Source organism: Anomaloglossus baeobatrachus, chromosome 1 (genome assembly GCF_048569485.1).
Source record: "Anomaloglossus baeobatrachus isolate aAnoBae1 chromosome 1, aAnoBae1.hap1, whole genome shotgun sequence".
Lineage (NCBI taxonomy): Eukaryota > Metazoa > Chordata > Amphibia > Anura > Aromobatidae > Anomaloglossus > Anomaloglossus baeobatrachus.
In genome coordinates, this window is record NC_134353.1 from 319,968,416 (window position 1) to 319,988,808 (window position 20,393).

Below are 20,393 nucleotides of genomic sequence, written 5' to 3' on the forward strand. Positions count from 1 at the left end.
TGAAACCGTGCTGTTGTACCTGGATGACGTCATAGTCTACTCCAAGACTTATGAAGACCACCTTAGGCACTTAGCAGAAGTGTTTGAGTCCTTGTCGAAATATGGCCTGAAGATAAAGCCGTCCAAATGTCACCTCTTGAAGCCAAAGGTACAGTACCTGGGTCATGTGGTCAGCGCAGAAGGTGTGGCACCTGACCCGGAGAAAGTCACCGTAATCAAGGACTGGCCAAGACCCACCACGGTAAAGGAGGTGCGGCAGTTCTTTGGGCTGGTGGGCTACTACCGAAGGTTCATTGATGGTTTCACCAAGATAGCAGCGCCCCTTCAAGACCTCCTGGTGGGCCAGCCAAAGCAGGCTAAGAAGCAGAGCCCTCCATTTGAATGGAGCAGCCAACTAGAAACATCTTTTGTCCGGCTGAAAGGGGCTCTTACGGGAGAAGAAATTCTGGCCTACCCTGACTACAGCCAGCCGTTTGTACTGTATACAGACGCCAGCAACGTGGGACTGGGAGCAGTTCTGTCCCAGGTGCAGGGAGGCAGAGAGAGGGTGATAGCGTACGCCAGTAGGAAGCTTCGGCCCACAGAAAGGAATCCAGAAAACTACAGTTCCTTCAAGCTGGAGTTCCTCGCTATTGTTTGGGCAGTGACTGAACGCTTCAAGCACTATCTGGCATCGGCCAAGTTCACCATCTTCACGGACAACAATCCGTTGACACACCTGGCAACAGCCAAGTTAGGTGCGTTGGAACAGCGATGGATGGCCCGGCTGTCTAACTTTCGGGCTGGCAAGAAGAATAACAATGCTGATGCGCTGTCCAGAATGCCTCACTTACCCGAGTCTGGAGAAGACCTGGATGAACTCGAAGAGATAGAGTTACCGGCTTTCCATCACCAAGGTGTCTCCCAGTGTAAGCATGCTGTAGGAGTGAAGCGCTCGAGCCAGCACGAGGTCTCGGTCAACCCATTACTCCACCATAATTGGGAAGAGACACAGAACGGTGACCCAGCTGTGCGATTGGTCAAAGAAAAGCTAGCACAAGCTGAGACCCATCTTGGCCCAGATGCTCCAGAAGAAGCCCAGCAGCTGTGGAAGGAGAGGAGACGACTGTTCACCTACCAAGGCAAGCTCTGCAAGAGATATGTCAACTGGCGAACGAATGAACTCGTCTGGCAGATAGTGGTCCCACAGAGGGATGCTCCAATGGTCCTAGCAGCTTATCATGATAATGCAGGACACTTCGGGTGGAAGAAGTTGGAGACCCTACTCCGTGATCGGTTCTACTGGGTGCACATGAGAAAGACAGTCGAGAAGTGGTGCCGAGACTGTGGTCCGTGTAACCTGAGGCGGAAAGATGATCCCAGCCAGAGGTCTCCCCTACAGCCAATTGTCACAAAGCAGCCCCTGGAGTTGGTGGCCCTGGACCACGTGAAGTTAACGCCAAGCCGGTCAGGCTATGTGTACGCACTCACCATTGTGGACCATTACTCTCGTTTCCTGGTAGTAGTGCCCGTGAAGGACCAGACAGCCAGAACAGCAGCGAGAGCATTTCAGGCCTACTTTTGTCGACCTCACGGTTACCCTGAAAGGGTACTGACTGATCAGGGTCCTGCATTCGAGGCAGAAGTGTTCCAAGAGTTCTGTAACATGTACGGTTGTAAGAAAATCAGAACCACACCGTACCACCCCCAAACCAATGGATTGTGCAAGAAGATGAACCATGTGGTTATTGATATGCTCAAGACTCTGCCTTTGGAAGAAAGGAACCAATGGCCAGAGAAGTTACCAGATCTGGTAGACTTGTACAACCATATCCCGGTAAATTCGACCAACTGCAGCCCTGCTTACCTGATGCGAGCCAGACCTGGCAAGTTACCTGTAGACTTTGAGATGGGGACTGTGTCAGCTGAGGCGGTTCAGGAAATAGAGGATTGGGATACAGAGCGGCAGCAGCGGTACCGTAAGGTCCAGGAATGCGTAGAAAGGAGCCTGTTTCAAGCAAGAACGAGACAAGAGCAGCATTACAATCAAACAGCCCCAGCAACTCCCTTAGCACCTGGAGAACAAGTCCTCAAGAAGAAGCGGAGGGCGCATAAATTGGATGATCAGTGGGAGAATGAACCCTATACCATTATCCCCTCCAACTTTGACAATAGTAAGGTGTTACGAGGGGGACCCGGGGAAGCGTGCCAAGATGGGGAATGGACAGCTTCCGCCGGTCAAGGTCCACTGTGCGGTGTAAGGGACCGCTGCTATGGTGGGTGAAGAGTGAGCGGGTTGCTGCTAGCGATCGTCTGGAATGTCACAGACGATCTATGTACACCGGTCTGCCCTAACCCGTGTGGGTTGTATGGCAGGGATCACACGGCTCGGTGTACCTGTTGCACGGGGAAGCACAGAGGTGCCCACGCACGTGTGCCAGTGGAAGTCACGAGAATATGGCACGAGGGTAGCACAGAGGTGCCCACGCACGTGTGCTTTCAATAACCAGGTGAGTCCGGTGGAGACTCGAGGAGCTCACCTGGGACAGGAACACGGCCTGTTGAAGGAGCTACTGCCGGAGCAGCAAGGCAGGGACACGGCCTGCAAACCAGGTACTGCCTAAGCAGCAAGGGCCAAGCCCACAGAAGACGATAATGCCTGAGCAGTGGCGTGGCAGCACGCTGCCAGACATCCAAACATAGAAGGACGGTCGCGCGCCGACATGATGGCAGGAGGAGCTTTTAAGGAGGTGTAGCTCCAGCCAAGGGCGGGCGCGAGGCGGAGATGACGGACTTGACCCAATCAGGATCCACGACATCCCAGCCTGGCCAGTCAGGATTCACCACGTCACCAGCCTTGTCATCAACCCGTGTGACGTCAGTGGGCGAATCAGGATCCACCAAGCATAGCACATGCTCACCCTCCTGCCTCTGGGAAATAGAGGTGGGATCCTCGGTCTCACAATGTGTAGCGATAACGGGAGTCTCACTGCTTCCCTGAGCAGCAAACCTCTGCACATTGCGCAACCTCACAGACCTTTGAGCCTGCTGAGCAGGAGGAGCTGCGGCAGGCAAGGAATGGGAGACCGCCTCATTTCTTGCAACAGGAGTACCACTAGGTGTCACCCTTGTGCTGCCTCTCTGAGGAGTTTTCTCCTGCAGTCTGGCAGACCTTCGGCGCTGCTGAGCAGGAGCGCTCGTGGCAGGCAAGGAGACTGTCTCATTCCTTGCCACAGGAGAGCCACGAGGTGTAACAGTAAGGTATGCCTCATAAGCAAGGATGAAGGCAAGACCTATCAAGCAGTTTCTCGGGACCGCCTGAAAGCGTGCCCTGAATGGTGCAGAACCCAAAAAGAAGTAGAAGAAGTACAAGAAGGTCCCCAAAGTCAAGAAAAAGAGGAAGAGATGATCCAAACAATCCTTGGAAAATTCCCCAAAACTTGGACCTGAATAAACAATGCCATAGTAGTACCAGTCTTGACGTTCCCGCAGTTGGTCGAGCCAGAAACAGAAGAGGTTCCAGACCCACCTAAAGAACCGTCCGCTCCAACACGAGATGACACGCCAGCAGTGGAACAGGAGGTTCAACCCCCTGCCAGTAGTGAACCTGTCGTACCCTTGGCAAATCTGAGATCCCGTAGGCAACCAACATGCATCCCTGTCAGGGTTAGGCCTACCAATCACACGGGGGGGGCAGACACTCTAAGTAGTCAGGGACAAACCCCAGAGCTACGTCGGTCCCAACGTAGCACTCGGGGACAGCCCCCTCCAAGGTATAGAACATAGAAAGTAAAATACCTAACAGAATGTAAATAGGTATGTGAAATGTCTGTAATGTTGTGTATAAAATGCTTTTTGTCTTAGGTGATTCAGTAAATGGACAATTGGGCCACTGGACTATGGGTGGCCAACACCTAAATTGTTCATAGTTAGCACCAGTGTGCTCAACACCCCTGAAGAAAAACCCGTCCGGCGTGCATAGAGTGGGGTCATCAATGCTCTGACGCACGCCCAGAGCCTACGTTGGGGGTTTGATCGCGGCGGGTCCCCCATGGAGCAGTGTAATGGACACCCGGCAGGGAGCCACACTGGACTCTTATAGTAGTGTTTAAGTTTGTAATGTTTAAGTAATGCGCCTCCCATAATGGGATGAAATGTTGTAACATGTTATGTTTGTTTCCACAGTCCGGGAGTACTGAATTTAACTAAGGGGGAGTGTGGCGCCCCAGGGCCTGGTCGCCACAACAGCATTGCCCTCCCAAAGGGTTAATGCTGAGCCTGGAGGTAATTGGGAGGTCCATTGGCCAGCAAGTTTAACATCCAACGCAGTTCTCCCTCCGGCCAGCAGGGGGAGCTCTGAACCTGGCATCCCCTAAGTCTGATCTGAGGGAGGAAGTAGTGGTCAGTCTGTAGAGAGCAGTAGAAGTGAACAGACGCAGAGTGAGCTGTCCTGTGGATCTGGGACCTGGAGCTAGAGTAGCTTGGCCCAGAGAAGCAGGAGTAGCTGAGAGGCAGCGGAGAGACTCGGACATCGGAATCTGTGGCCACCAGGGCTTAAACATATTCCCTGGTAGCCGAATCCGAAGGGCAGGAGAGCTGCAAGCACCTGGCCCAAAAACATCCCAAAGGTACAGCTGCAGCATCAAGGCCCGGTGTGGACTCCAGCAGAGAAGCACCAGAGAGAGGGTCTGCGCAGCCTGCTACAGAGGGGAAGGGACGTACCATCAGTCCCAGCAGCAAAGAGGGCCATTGCTGGATTCAGAGAAGCAGGGTCCTATCATAACAAAGAAAAGTACAGGAGTAGGCCTCATACTCAGCTGGCCAGAAAGATCACCCCAAGTACTTCCAGGCCGACCGGATCCTCATCACCACCTGTAACGGTCTCCCAGGACTGGACTGTTTTCAAAGTAAAAGAGGAAAAGGTAAAGAGACTGTTGTTTGTGCCTGGTTCTTTCATTGCCTGTCGGCCCTGCACCGTGTTAGCCACACAACCTCATAGACTTTCACGAGCACTAACAGTGTCCCCGGGGCTCCGCTCCACCTGTGGGGAGCAGTACCACCATTGCTGCTATAACATCACCCCGGAGGCCTCACACAGCAGCGGCGGCTTAATAGCCGCAGACCACAGGTGGCATCACGAACACAAACTTTATTCACCAAGCCACATATTCTACTGACACCCACCAGGGCCACGGAGCCGGGCCCAGCCACCACTGACTACCACCGGACTAGTCCGGCCCGGCACCGGGTGTCCCATAGCCCTGGGGTGGGCGAGTCACTGACATCATCTTCGCGCTGTTTTAGTGCTAAGCCCCGCCCCCCGGCCGCGATAAGCCCCGCCCCCCTCCCCAGGAAAGCGTGCGAAGATCTCCATAGAGCTTAATCCTTCCTGAGGACAGGGCCATCGGCTGATTCTGGTGAGGTGCTTGCTTCACTTGTAGCTCTGGTGAGCATTGCTCCCCCTCCTGGCATACTCCTATTAGGAACATGCAGAATTCTAAGGGCACTAAGAGTGCTAAGGCCCACATAGTCTATTATTCAGCCTGCACTGCCTGCCACACTCAGCTACCACGTAAACAGACCTCTTCTCTCTGTGAGTCCTGTGCCCCTATAGCCCACCAAGACCCCCCTGCCACCACCGCCGCAACCGTCAGCCCAGAGCCTAGGGCTCCCAGCCCACCGGAATGGGCACAGTTTCTGTCCCAATCCATGGAAAAACTGTCACAGAACCTGGTGCTGGCTATGCAATGTCGTCCTCCACACCCTTCTGGGTCCCTGGACGGAACGCAGCCTGAGGATACCCCTATGGAGGATCCTTCTGAGGTAATCCAGGCACATGCTTCACCGGTTGCAGGGATCAGGAAAAGAGCACACGGCCGGGTGTCTCCAGCGGGCAGGCTCTCCCACACGCTCCACGGCTTCTGAAGAGCTGGAGGAGGGAGAATGCTGTTTATACCAAGAGGATTCCTTGGTTTCAGCCTCCCCAGATGATCAAACTGCAATAGACTCCCTTATAGCAGCAATCAACCAAACTCTGCATGTGGAGGATCCCCCATCCACTACCACTGACCATGCGGTCTCCTTTAAGAGGTCAAGGAAACACCAAAAGGTTTTCGCTGATCACCCAGAGTTTCAGGATATCCTCACAAAGCAAAAGGAGAAGCCTGACAGGCGCTTCGGTAACAAAAAACTCATGGAGTCCCGGTACCCTTTTGCCTCACCTGCCCCTAAGGACTGGGCCGATCCGCTCTTGGTCGACCCTCTGGTCTCCCGCCTTACCACAAAGACGCTCCTGTCTTTACCTGATGGTTCCTCCATCAAGGACCCGACAGACAGACAGGTGGAGCACCTCGCCCGCTCTGCTTTTGAGGCTGCGGGTTTCCTCCCTCTCGCCCTCCTTTGCCGCTGTGTGGGTCGCAAAGGCGATCTCGGTCTGGGCAGAATCCCTTAACACTTCGCTTGAGGAATCCCAGTTCACTCATACCTTCACAGAGGTAACAGCTCAAATTGCCGCTGCGGCAGAGTACCTCATGCAGGCCTCCATGGACGCTGCTACCTGCGCAGCGTTTGCCGCCTCAAATACCATAGCCATCCGTAGAGCTCTCTGGCTCCGACAATGGTGAGCGAACTCTGCCTCCAAGAAGTCTCTCACGGGCCTTCCCTTTTTTCCAGACCGATTGGCGAACGTCTGGACAAGCTCATTTCTGACGCCACGGGAGGAAAGAGTACCTCCCTCCCCCAGCTGAAGTCCAGGACGTCCTTCACCAGACGTCCACAGTCCTCGTTCCGCTCCTTTCGGAACTCTTTTGGTTGGTCGACATCCCGTGCTGTCCCCGCCACCAGCCGCGGACTACGCAGGACCGACCTCAGTTCTCCCCGAAACCCACTTCGTCATGGCAGTCTAGACCGAAACAGTCCAGGACTAGGGAGACTCGTCCACGACGGTTTCCCCCCTCATGACTCCTTCGGCGCCCCGGAAGACACACTCATTGTAGGAGGTCGACTGCGGCTCTTTCATCACATCTGGGCGGCCGCCTCAGACGACAAATGGGTGCGAGACCTTGTGTCTTCCGGTTACCACATAGAATTTCGGACCCGACCCCCGAGTCGGTTCTTTCTCTCAAACCCCCAAAGACTCGAAAACAACGCAAAGCTTTTTTTCTCAGCAATCCACTCGCTCCAAACAGCAGGAATGATAATACCTGTCCCAGACGACGAGAAGTTCGGGGGATTTTATTCTAACCTCTTTGTGGTCCCCAAAAAGGATGGGTCAGTTCGACCCATCCTGGACCTCAAACACCTAAACAAACATGTGCACGTACGGAGATTCAGTATGGAGTCCCTAAGGTCCATTGTTGCATCATGGTCGAAGGGGAATTCCTCGCCTCCATAGACATCAAGGACGCGTACCTGCACATACCCATCGCCCCAGATCACCAAAAGTTCCTCCGCTTCGCAATTCAGAACTCCCACATTCAATTCGTAGCTCTACCCTTCGGCCTTGCCACCGCACCAAGGGTCTTCACCAAAGTCATGGCGGCCGCCATGAGCGTCCTTCACGCCAGGGGAGTAGTCATTCTCCCTTACTTGGACGACCTCATCAAGGCCCCTCCTTCCGCGACTGCTCAAGCAGCGTACAGATCACTGTGGACACCCTATCCTGCTTAGGGTGGCTAGTGAATCTGGACAAATCATCCCCGATCCCATCACGATCCATCACCTTCCTGGGCATGTCCCTGGACACCCGTCGGGGCTTGATCCTTCTCCCTCAGGACAAGGCGATCGCTCTTCAACGAGCGGCACGCTGCCTTCTACGTCCTCCGCCTCGCTCCATTCGATTCAGCATGAAAGTGCTCGCAGGATGGTGGCAGCTATGGAAGCAGTACCCTTTGCTCAACTGCACCTCCGCCCACTGCAGCTAGCCCTTCTAGCGGCCTGGGACAAGAGCCCCTTCTCCCTGGACAGACATCTTCACCTGACGCCTTCAGTCAGGTACGCACTCCGCTGGTGGCTTCGGTCCTCATCCCTATCGAAGGGGAGATCTTTTCTCCCAGTGAACTGGCTGGTCTTGACCATGGACACCAGCCTCCTAGGCTGGGGAGCAGTGTACCGGCACCACACTGCTCAAGGACGTTGGACGCTCCAGGAGTCTTTCCTACCCATAAACATCCTGGAACTCCGCGCGATCTTCCTCGCACTCAGAGCATTGTGCTCTCTGCTAGCGGGTCGTCAGATTTGAGTCCAATCGGACAATGCGACAGCTGTAGCCTATATCAATCGGCAGGGGGGCACCCACAGCAAAGTGGCTTATCTCGAGGCCCACAAGATCTTCAGCTGGGCCGAATCGTCGGGATCAGTGATATCAGTGGTACACATACCGGGGGTAGAGAACTGGGCAGCAGACTTTCTAAGTCACCAAGGCCTGGCCGCCGGAGAATGGTCTCTCCACCCAGATGTGTTTCTACACATCTGCACTCACTGGGGCACACCACATGTGGCTCTAATGGCCTCAAGGTTGAATGCAAAGGTACCTGCGTTCATAGCCAGGTCACGCGACCCGCAGTCCATCGGCGCGGATGCTCTAGTCTGCTCCTGGCACCAATTCCGCCTGCCTTACATATTTCCATGTCTACCCCTGCTGCCGCGGGTAATCAGGAAGATCAAGGCAGAGGGAGTCCCGGTGATACTGATAGCACCGGACTGGCCCAGGCGCGCCTGGTACACCGAATTAGTACAAATGCTCACAGACGCATTTAGTTCCAAATTTTTTCATTTTCACAAGGATCGCAGGGGAAATTGGATTCTAAAATTTGTTGTACAATTTTATTATTATTATTATTATTAATAATTATTATAGCGCCACCAGTTCCATGGCGCTTTACATGTGAAAGGGGTATACATAATAGGGACAAGTACAATAATCATAAACAGTACAAGACACAGACAGGTACAGGAGGACAGAAGTCCCTGCCCGTGAGGGCTCACAGTCTACAAGGGATAGATGAGGATACAGTAGGTTAGGGTAGAGCGGATTGTGCGGCGTAATTTCTCCCGAGTACACTGATACTCCATATGTGGTGGAAAACTACTGTTTGAATACACTGTCTAGCTCCGAAAGGAAGGGAGTGACGTTTTGAAACACAGACTTTGTTGGAATGGGCTGCGGGCATCATGTTGCATTTGGAGAGACCCCAATGTACCTAATCCTCCACAATTGACCCCATTTTGTAACCCAGACCCCTCAAGTAATTTATCTAGACATGTGTTAAGCACCTTGAACCCACAGTTGCTTCACAGAATTTTACAACGCTGATGTGGTGTAAAGGTACAATTTTTTTTCCGGCAGTGTTTGAGAACAAGTACCGTATTTTTCAGACTATAAGGCCCGTTTCACACGTCAGTGAAAAACACAGACGTTTTTCACTGGCGTGTAAAACACGCACATGTTCCTGCGTGTGCCAAAAATCACGGCACACGTGGGTTGTCTAAGTGCAATCCGGGCTCCGTTCTCCGTGGCCCGTGATTGCACTTAGAGATTCACTCACCTGCGCCCGCTCCCGCTCTCCGTGGTGCTGAATCCTCCCGCGACGCAGCATCCGGCCGGCGGTGACCCCTGCAGGAGCTGCTTCCGGGTCGGCTGTGTCGCGCATAATGAATATGCGCGACAGTAATCAGCCGGCACAGAAGGAGCAGGGAGAACGGGCTGCAGAGGACATTGCTGGACGCCGGGTGAGTTAAAATGTTTATTATTTTAAAAGCACGTTTTTTTCTGGCACGTGTTTCACGGACCACACCACTGCGTGGTCCGTGGAACATCAGTGATGCCAGAAAAAAATGGACATGTCTCCGTGCAGCAATCACGCACACGCGGGTACGCTGCACGGAGACACGTGCAGTGACAAATCACTGACGTGTGAGCAGACCCATTCATTAGAATGGGTCTGCGTATGTCAGTGATTCTGGTACGTTTAAAAAAAAGCACAAACGTACCAGAATCACTGACGTGTGAAAGGGGCCCTAAGACGCACCGGACCATAAGACGCACCCTGGTTTTAGAGGAGGAAAATAGGAAAATAAAATTTGAAGCAAAAAATGTGGTCATGAAACACTGTTATGGGGCGAGGATCTGCTGCTGACACTGTTATGGGGGTAATGTCCCCAAATTCTCTACTAAGGTACCCCAGTCTGGTAATGATCTTCCTGCCTTGTGTATATAGTATATGTCACTCATCCTGGTATAGCCCCCATCCTGCTATATACCGTCATCCTGGCATATGACTGCACCCTGCTATATACTGGCATATGGCCGTATCCTGCTATATATTCCATCCTGGCATATGGCCCCATCCTGCTATATAACCCATCCTGGCATATGGCCCCGTCCTGCTAATATACCCCCATCCTACTCATATACCCCCCATCCTGCTCATATACCCCCATCCTGCTCATAATATACCCCCATCCTACTCATATACCCCCATGCTGCTATATACCCCCATCCTGCTCATATACCCTCATTCTGCTCATATACCCCCATCCTGCTCATAATATACCCCCATCCTGCTCATAAAATACCCCCATCCTGCTATATGCCCTCATCCTGCTATATGCCCTCATCCTGCTATACACCCCCATCCTGCTATATACACCCATCCTGGTATACGGCCCGCATCCTGTGGCACATAAAACAAAATAAATATTCATACTCACCTTAACTCACTCCTGCAGCATTGCTCCTTCTCAGTCTGTGTCAGCAGCAGTGCTGCTGATCTGTGTGGAGCCGTCACCATTCCCCTGCAGCATCGCGATGTCCTCCTGTCTGTGCCAGCGGGCGGCTGCGTGTGGACACGTGCGCACAGCGATGACGTCATCGCTGTGCGCGCCGCTAGTCTCCACACAGCCGCCGCCGGCACAGACAGGAGGACATTGCGGTGCTGCAGGGATCGTGGCCAGTGAGTTATACTGATTCACTGCTCCCCACGCAGATGATGATGATGCGTGGGCTGCAGTGAATACAGCCGCACATGATCACTCCAGGCTGTAGTTGCCAGGGGTGATCATGCGGGCAGGCTGTATATTTTGCGCGCATTCCCCGCCCATCATCCCGCCCACCTGTCAGCGCCGGCTTCAGCGCTGAGAGATGATGGGCGGGATGATGGGCGTGCATATTAAATGAGCGGGTCCACGTGGTCACGGCAGGCTGCTACAGCCTGCTCGTGAAGACGATGACCCGCTCCACCACAGCACCCTCATTCCCCGCAGCCCTACATTCAGACTATAAGACGCACCCCCCACTTTACCCCAACATTTGGGGGGGGGGAAAGTGCATCTTATAGTCTGAAAAATACAGTATATCTACTCACTAAACAACCCTTTTATAAAACACTTAAGAATTTTGTAAGATATCTGGATGCTGTATTTATTGTTTGGGATGGAACAAGAACTCAATTTGAGGACTCTGGACCATTTGAACCAGGTCGATACTATGAATAGGTCCTTTACTTCGCAGTTCAGTGGATCAGTTTTGGAATTTTTTTTATGTGAAACTGGAAGTAAAGAACAATTGCATCCATACAGAAACTTTCAGAAAATCCACCTTTCCGGTTTTTCTCCTACATCTTAACAGTGCTACCCATTCCATAAAAAAAATCACTCCCATTTAGCCAATTTTTCAGTTAGAAATAATTAATAATGATTATATACTTTTTTTTAGCCTAAGCAGAGAAACTGAACTTGAGATTAGCTGATCGAGATTACCCAAAAAAAGTAGTAGGAGATGCCTTTTGCAGAGCTAATTCAATTCCTAAGAAGCAGCTCCTGATTAACAGAAAGAGGAAAATGAGGAGAGATGAGGCAAAGAGATTTCTTTTCAATTTCAAATTTAGCCCTTTGAACATATCAATTTGATCTGTCATAGAAAAGAATTAGTATCTTTTAGAAAGTGATAGTGACCTTGGTGAGGTCGCTTTCCGTAGACCCATTATTACATACAGAGGGTGTAACAGTCTCAAAGATATTCTCGTCCGCAATCGCATTCAGTTGGAATCTAAATGACTACACAAGACAAGCCATCTAGGATATTTCAGATGTGGTAACTGTCCTTTTTGTAAATTTCATCAGTAAAAAAATGAAATCCCTTAAATGTTGGTTCTGAGATACATCGAGTCTCAACCTTTATTTCCTGCAAAACAAAATTTGTTGCATATGTAGTGTTTTGTCCTTGTGTTTTTTCTATATTGAAAAAATTATTAGACCACTATATATGAGATTTAAAGAACACTACAAATCTATTTAATCATTAAAAGGATCCCCTCGTTTAATTAACCATATTTGTGAAATTCATTATGCGAAACCTGAAATTTCAAGCTTTGGAGGTATTGGAAGGGTTATTCTCCCTCCACAAGGTGGAGACTTGCATAAGATTTTAGCAAAAAGGGAAGTAAGATGGATTATCCGTTCAAAAGCCCAAGACCCATTAGGTCTAAATTATAAAAATGATTTATTAATGTTTTTATAAGATGCATTTTTTATTTTGTTGTAATCATTTTTGTCTATTTTTATATATTGAATGATTACAATGATGGGAGCATGTAAATTATTGGTGCTGGACTTTCTTGTTTCATTAATCTACTTTTTATATTAGTTTTGTTAATCTTTTTAAATTGTTTATTTGCAAATGGCAGAAAGTTTGCAAATCTTGTTAATAGTACTGTACTATGAAGGTATCGCATACTATTAAGTATTTGTTATTTTATAAACACTTAAGACATACGTATCCAGATTCCAGTGATTATATAAAGATAACTCCATTGAAGAGCCCTCAAAACATATTTTAAAACACATAGTTTTTGAAACACATTTAAAACAAAAGGATGTAGAACATTCGCTAGAGAGCCATTTATTTCCACTAGATTTATAATGCCGAATTACCATACTAAAATGTGACATCACAGTTAGAAATCAGGTCATAATTGTGTTTAAAAAGACAGATTGAGTGAGTATGGTTCATCAGTCATTTGGAGAATATTTATTTGTTTTACACTTGTACAACACCATTTATTTCCACAATGCTTTCCAGACATTATCCTCACTTTCCTCATTGGGGCTCACAATCTAAATTCCCTATCAGTATGTTTTGTAGTGTGAAAGGAAACCCATTTGTTTATTTAAATGTATTTTATTATGCCATCCCTCTGCTCTGTTTGTGCATATATTTGTGTTTCTTCAGATATTTTGTCATAACCATGCCTGAGGAAGAGACCTGAGATGTCTCGAAAGCTTGCGTTATAACATCATCATATATTTTATTTTAGTTAGCCATTAAATGGTATCACAACTACAAAATTTAAATTTTGTTTCTCTCACTGAGAGCAATCAATAGGAAACCCACAGAAACACGGGGAGAACATACAAACTACTTGTGGATGTAGTCCTTGGTGGGATTTGAACCCAGGATGTTAGAGATGCAATACTATAGTGCGGACTGCTGCCCTATGAGAATACAGTATGTGTTTCCAATAAGTAACATTTCTATGAAGGAAAAAGTATTTTAGAAGAGTAGCTTTCCTACAGGTTGTTTTTCTGGTGATTGCCTATGCCCCATAGTTCTAGTGGAGAGAAATTAGCAGACCAAGATATTTTGGGCAATTGCCTGCTTTCAGCTTTATGAGGATAGTTTGGAGAAGGCCCTTTTCTTTTCCAAAATGACTGTACACAAGCAAGATTTATAAAGGCATGGTTGGATGAGTTAGTTTGGTCTGTAAAAGATTGACTAGCTCGCACAAAGTTCTGACCTCAACCCCTTAGGGATGTCCATAAGCAAAACCCCAATGCATTTCTGGTGTGTATAGCACCCTAAATCATACACTATGATTAAGGGTGCTATACACACCAAAAATGGGTTAGTGTTTCACCTGTGGATATTATCAGGATGTTCTACTACAATTTTAAAATGATGATATAAAGTTTCAAGATTTATACCTTGCAGCCAGATAAATCCTTATTTCTTCACAGAAGTCAATAGACCCTTGTTCTGTTAAAGAAAAAAAAAGCTCTTAGCTTGCCGGGCGTGTGCTTGACATATCCAATCATGAGCAGCATGGAGGATTTAACTGAAAAGGGTTACAGTTGCTGGGTGAAGAATAGCGTTCTGGCTGTCAGGAGCAATGATGTTTACAGACTAGAAATAAGCAAGAAGGCTGTGATGCAGATTCAAAGTCATTTTAGTTAATGAGCTGGCAACAAAACAAATTAACCCTAATATAACTAGTAATTCATTGTGAAAAGTTACTAGTCACACTACATATCAATTGCATCCCCTGATTTCACCTTCCCCACAAATTTGTGTTTAAATCTTTCACTTTAATTAGTGCTTGATGAGGGATTTTTATGATAAGGATAGAGCTAGGGCTAGCTGTCTTCAGGGTGGGCACCCTTATTAGGCATATCATAATGTGTAATAGGAAAATAAATTGTAGTTACAATTTTTTTACATATGATGTACTTTGCATTTTTATAGTAGATGTTATAAAAGATAAGAGCCCAATTTATTAAGACCAGTCTTGATGAGGAGAGGTTGTATTGGAGTCAGACGTTCATTATTCAAGAAGATGTGTACGCCTCTTCATGACTTTCAAGCATCTGACAAGTGGTATGTGCTACACCAGAATGTCTGATGTACAAAAAGACACAGCTAATAATAAATTTGACAAGCTGTGGTATCCCACTCCTGCTGAGCCCACGTACTTGCAAAGTTCCACCCATTTTGCCAGAGCTGTGAGAAACTGGCAAGAAAACTCAAAGCTTTTAAGCCAGAATTATGGTGTGAAAGCTTTGATAAATTGGGCCCAAAGTATTCATTGTATCTAACTACTTGGAAGGAAACTGTCAGGAAAATGTGCCCTGGTTGCTGAGTGCTTGGGCGGCACCACCAAAACACATTGGCTTAGTCTAGCATGGATACATGTTTATATTACACCATTACCCTAAGTGAGAGAAACCTTGCTGCTGCTCAGTATTTGACCACATTTTGTGGGTTTTGTAGGGAATCAGATCTGGTATGCAATGGCAGGGAAGCAAAGCAGAAAAAAGGCACGCACAGGTTTTCAGGCCAAAAAAAGGTCCTTATTTTATTCACACTAATCACAAAGAAAAAACAGTCCTACTTTTTTCACATGCAAAAGGACCAGCTTGTTAAACAGTATAGCACAGGTCCTAGAGGGATCCATACAAGATTCCCACAGAACCTGCTTCAGCTTTGCAGCCCAACCACCCACACCCTGAGAAGGTCTGGTTGCCTATTTATGCTGTGCTAATCCTGCAGCTGTGCACGTTAGGATGTGCGTCACAAACCTGAACTAGCAGACAAGATCCAGGACAGGATTTGACCTACTCTGCTGCTAACCAGTGGAAAAGGCACATGTTAGGAGGAATATAACTCCCATCTACCAGCATACCCTTTGCTGCGTCACAGTTTACATCAACAGCCTCGAAATGCAAATGCCACACCTGGAACTAGTTCCAGCTCCAGACCGTTTAACTGCTTAATTGATGATGGATTATGGAGGTGATAGCACATGCAGCCCATTAATTCTTTCTTGACATTGGACATACCGGTACGTCCTGTTTTGCTGTGTGTTCCTGAAAAAGGAGCTGTGCCTCAGCGATAACCACAGAGAGCTTGGCTTACACGATAGCTGAGACCCGACTGTCACAGCCAGGGCTAGTACCTGCACTGCCCCTAGCTGTTTAACCCCTAAATGCTGTTATTAATAGCGATCACAGAATTTAGAAGGCTGGAAGAGGGAGTGCCACTCCCATCTGATCCCCCCTGCAACATGATCACGGGGTCTCGATCATTGCCATAGTAACAAGGTCAAATTACAACCTCCGGGTTACCTGACTAAGGTGGTGAGGAGCATGTTCTCAGAAGCGGTCTGTTAGTGTAATACTGAAAGATATATCGTATTGCAATGCTGGGGCATTACAATATATTCTACCAAAAAAGTGGAAAAAATTGTAGAAAAAAAGCTGTAAACATTTAAAAAAACAAAACGTGTGTGTATATACAGTATGATATATATATATATATACACTAGAAAGTGGCCCTATTCTAACGCATCGGGTATTCTAGAATTTATTGTGTAGTTAATGTATGATTTTTGTTATATATATAGAGGTTGTTGTGTGCAGTTGTCAAGTGTTTGTGTAGGGTGCTGTAAATGTTCTGGGTGTTGTCTGGGTGTGGCGGTGTGTGAGAGCGGTGTTGTTTGTGTGTTGCGTTGTTTGTAGAGCGCTGTGTGTCTGCAGCGTTGTGTGTGTGGTGTTGTGTGTGTTGTGCGGTTTGTGTGAATGTGTGTGTGTTTTGGGGGGAGGTATGTTTATGTGCAGTGTGTGTGTGTGTGTGTGTGTGTGTGTGTGTGTGTTAGAGGAGTAGCCCTGGGGAGAGAGGAGTATAATAGGAGGAGTAGTCCTGGGGAGAGAGGAGTATAATAGGAAGAGTAGTCCTGGAGAGAGAGGAGTATAATAGGAGGAGTAGTCCTGGGGGGAGGGCAGTATAATAGGAGGAGTAGTCCTGGGTAGAGAGGAGGATAATAGGAGGAGTAGTCCTGGTGGGAGAGGATTATAATAAAAGGAGTAGTCCTGGGGAGAGAGTAGGATAATAGGAGGAGTAGTCCTGGGGGGAGAGGAGGATAATAGAAGTAGTCTTGGGGGGAGAGGAGTATAATAGGAGGAGTAGTCCTGGGGGGAGAGGAGTATAATAGGAGGAGTAGTCCTGGGGGGAGAGGAGTATAATAGGAGGAGTAGTCCTGGAGGTGAGGAGTATAATAGGAGGAGTAGTCCTGGGGGGAGAGGAGTATAATAGGAGGAATAGTCCTGGGGGGAGAGGAGAATAATAGGAGGAGTAGTCCTGGGGGGGAGAGGAGAATAATAGGAGGAGTAGTCCTGGAGGGAGAGGAGGATAATAGGAGGAGTAGTCCTGGAGGGAGAGGAGGATAATAGAAGTAGTCTTGGGGGGAGAGGAGTATAATAGGAGGAGTAGTCCTGGGGGGAGAGGAGTATAATAGGAGGAGTAGTCCTGGGAGAGGAGTATAATTGGAGGAGTAGTCCTGGGGGGATAGGAGTCTAATAGGTGCAGTAGTCCTGGGGGGAGGAGTATAATATTTGGAGTAGTCCTGGGGGGAGGTGTATAGGTGCCCAATGTGTGTGGGTGGCGTGGCCGAGCGGACAGAGTGTGTGGGTGGCGTGGCCAAGCGGGCAGAGTGTGTGGAGGGTGTGGTCGAGCGGGCAGAGTGTGTGGGGGGCGTGTCTGAGCGGGCAGAGTGTGTGGGGGGTGTGGCCGAGCGGGCAAAGTGTGTGGGGGGCGTGGCAGAGCGGGCAACGTGTTGAGGGCGGGGCAACTATGCAAAGCAGTTTCCATAGTTTCCCGATGTGTATCATGGTTACCAGCCTATGCCGGCTCGGCACACGTGTGTCGGGAGCCGGGGTAAGCTAGTAACCATGGTACACATCAGGTAACTATTGAAAGCGACAGTGCTGGTTCACTTTTTGTTTGTTGGTCTCCTGCTGTGCAGCATGCATCGGCGTGTTTGACAGCGGGAGACCAACGATCTGAATGGGCAGGGAGCCGACATACGCTGGTAACCAAGGTACACAATCGGGTAATTAAGCAAAGTAGTTTCCATGGTTACCCGATGTGTACCATGGTTACCAGTGTACGCCGCCTCCGGCACAATCCCAGCAACGCAAGGGTATGTCTCGACTGGCTTGCCAGTGTGGGCTCCCAGGGGTGCAGCAGTCACCTGGGAGTCGAGGCTCCCTGTGGGTTCGGGGAATGCGTGCGGGGGCGGGGCCAGGCCAAGCGTCCAATTCGTGCAGGGGGCGGGGCTAGGCCGAGCCGAGCAGCCAATCCATGTGGGGGGCGGGGCCAGGCCGAGCGGCCAATGCGACGGTTGTCACTGTAATGACCGACGTTTCTACCCATTTAGGGTCTTCTTCAAGGACTAATATATAATAACAAGAAAAGAAAAAATACAGTGTCAAAACAACATATTGTACTGTATTGTTACATAATAAATGTGGATATTACACATACAAAGGGAAAAGGAAGAGAGAAAGGGCAAGCTCTTCTTACCAAAAAAATATTATTTCAAAACAAATGTGCATGTATATATATAACTACAGACATACGCATATATATCCATGCATGTACGCGCATACACATCAATGAGCATTACATAAAGAATGTATATGAAAAACACCCACGGGTACATGATAGTAAACAAAAGTACAATAAACTCAACAAATTCCCCTTAGGGGATCAAGCATGGAGTATTAGTACGAGGACTGAGGACTGAGAATCAAGACATACCTATGATAGATGCTATTTAAGGTATATGAATGAGCATCGTAGCACGTCTGGTGAATCAATTATGGATGTCCATAAAAGGGTACTGAAAGGCGAAATATGAAAAGTCAATCTTATGCAAAACTATGAAAGAGAGAGCGGACAGTGGGGGTGATGTATAGGGTATACCTGAGATACTAAGATGGCCAATGTTAGGAACAGGGCATCCGTTTAGGTAAACAGAGGGACCTCAGTCGTGCTGAAAGAAGGGGATGTGTGTGTCAGATGGGGGTATTATCTGTTGTAACCTGTAACTGGTTACTTCTCCCATGTGGTATACCTTCATGGTGAAAATAATGCGTCTGTTTCTAAAACATCATACAGAAGACTGCGTATAAAGGATCATACTCGTGTCAACTATGGGAAACATGTAGCTAGATGTATGGCACATGTTCCTCTGGAGGACATACCTCACGGTAAATCCAATCTGCACCAGGGGTCCGGGACCACGGTTCAGGTCGGGTTAACCAGTGTAGATAAAGGGTTCACACTGCGTGAAAAAATGATGTATAAGTAAATCAGAACTAAAATCAGATGTACATGTTACTGAGAATTTAGACCAAGCTAAGAGTGTGGTAAAGTTATAGTTACCATATACGTGGGAGTGGGTCTCGAAAATCTGAAAGAATAGGGTGAGACTCAAATGGCAAAGAGGATGACCTCACCGTTGAGGGTTTACCGTACAAAAGTTATACTGTATCCACCGCAAGTTCAGGGGTGATGAGCATATGCTATAGTCAGAAACACATACAAACACATTACATGTAAAGTGATGTCAGAAAGGTGTATGTCACTACCTCTAATGAAAAAACGATTCCTCTAACTGTGTCAGAGACACCATCATACCTCATAAAATGGCAACTGTTGTGGAAAGGTGCGGCTACCTGCAGGGCTTATATGTAGTAAGCAAACATGGAGATGTCACTGAAATGGAGCATATGAGTAAGCTCACTAAATACATAAATCACATGTGGTACATAACGGTGAAGAGACATAACTGACCTGCTAGCAAATGTATAACACTCTAAGTGGGGCTGGCCAAAGGCTCTATAGGGGAGTGGAAAAAAGGAAAAAATGAAAATCAATTCTCCAACATAGATGATAATGGAGACTGTGTCACATACCTGTGTGTGAGATGGTGACCGCATGCAAGGCGCCAGACGCCATGTTAAAACAAGGGGGGGTATTTATGCTAGTAGAAACGTAAGTGTCCAATGCAGGTGGACGGCCTGTGACGTGATTACGTCCTAAGGCGTGATGACCTGTAGTCCCGCGCATGCGTGGTAGGGTCAAACACCGCGTCAGCGGCGTCAGACCCGCGCATGCGCGGAAGACAGAGTCCACACGCCTGCACCCGATCGGAGAGGACGGTCAGTGACGTGATAGCGTTAGCAGGCGTGATGACGTGAAGACCCGCGCATGCGCGGGAGAATCAGACGCCGCGATAGCGGCGCCCGACCCGCGCATGCGCGGGAGGCAAGCCCACACGCCTGCATGTGTACTGGGTGACGGGGGGCGTGTGTGAAGATGCTCCGAGCAAGCGCGGTGTGTAACGCCACCACAGGCGTATCCGCGCCTGCGCGGTGAGCAAACACACACGCGCGCACTAAAACGTGGTGAACTGTCCTACGCGCGTGCGCGTAGGGACCCATGGCCGACGCGAGCCCAACGGGGCGGGGCGCCATCGTGGCACCGCGCATCACGGGCGCGCGAAGGACAGGGGCGCCCGCGCACGCGCAGTGAGGGAAGAACTGTCAGAAGGGGAAAATACAAACCACTGTGAGAGTGCTGGACACAGACCGTAAGTGATGTGCTGGGTGAAATTACATTCAGGTGTTGTGAGTGACCTAAAGGAGAAGAAGGGGAAAATTGTTATAATAGCATACACCCCTCTATTAAAAGAATAATGAAACCATACTGTAAAACATTACCAACAAATCAGTATGTCATTCACCATAGAAGGAAACCTAAAGAATCACATCATATTCACGGTTTAACCCATAGGGTT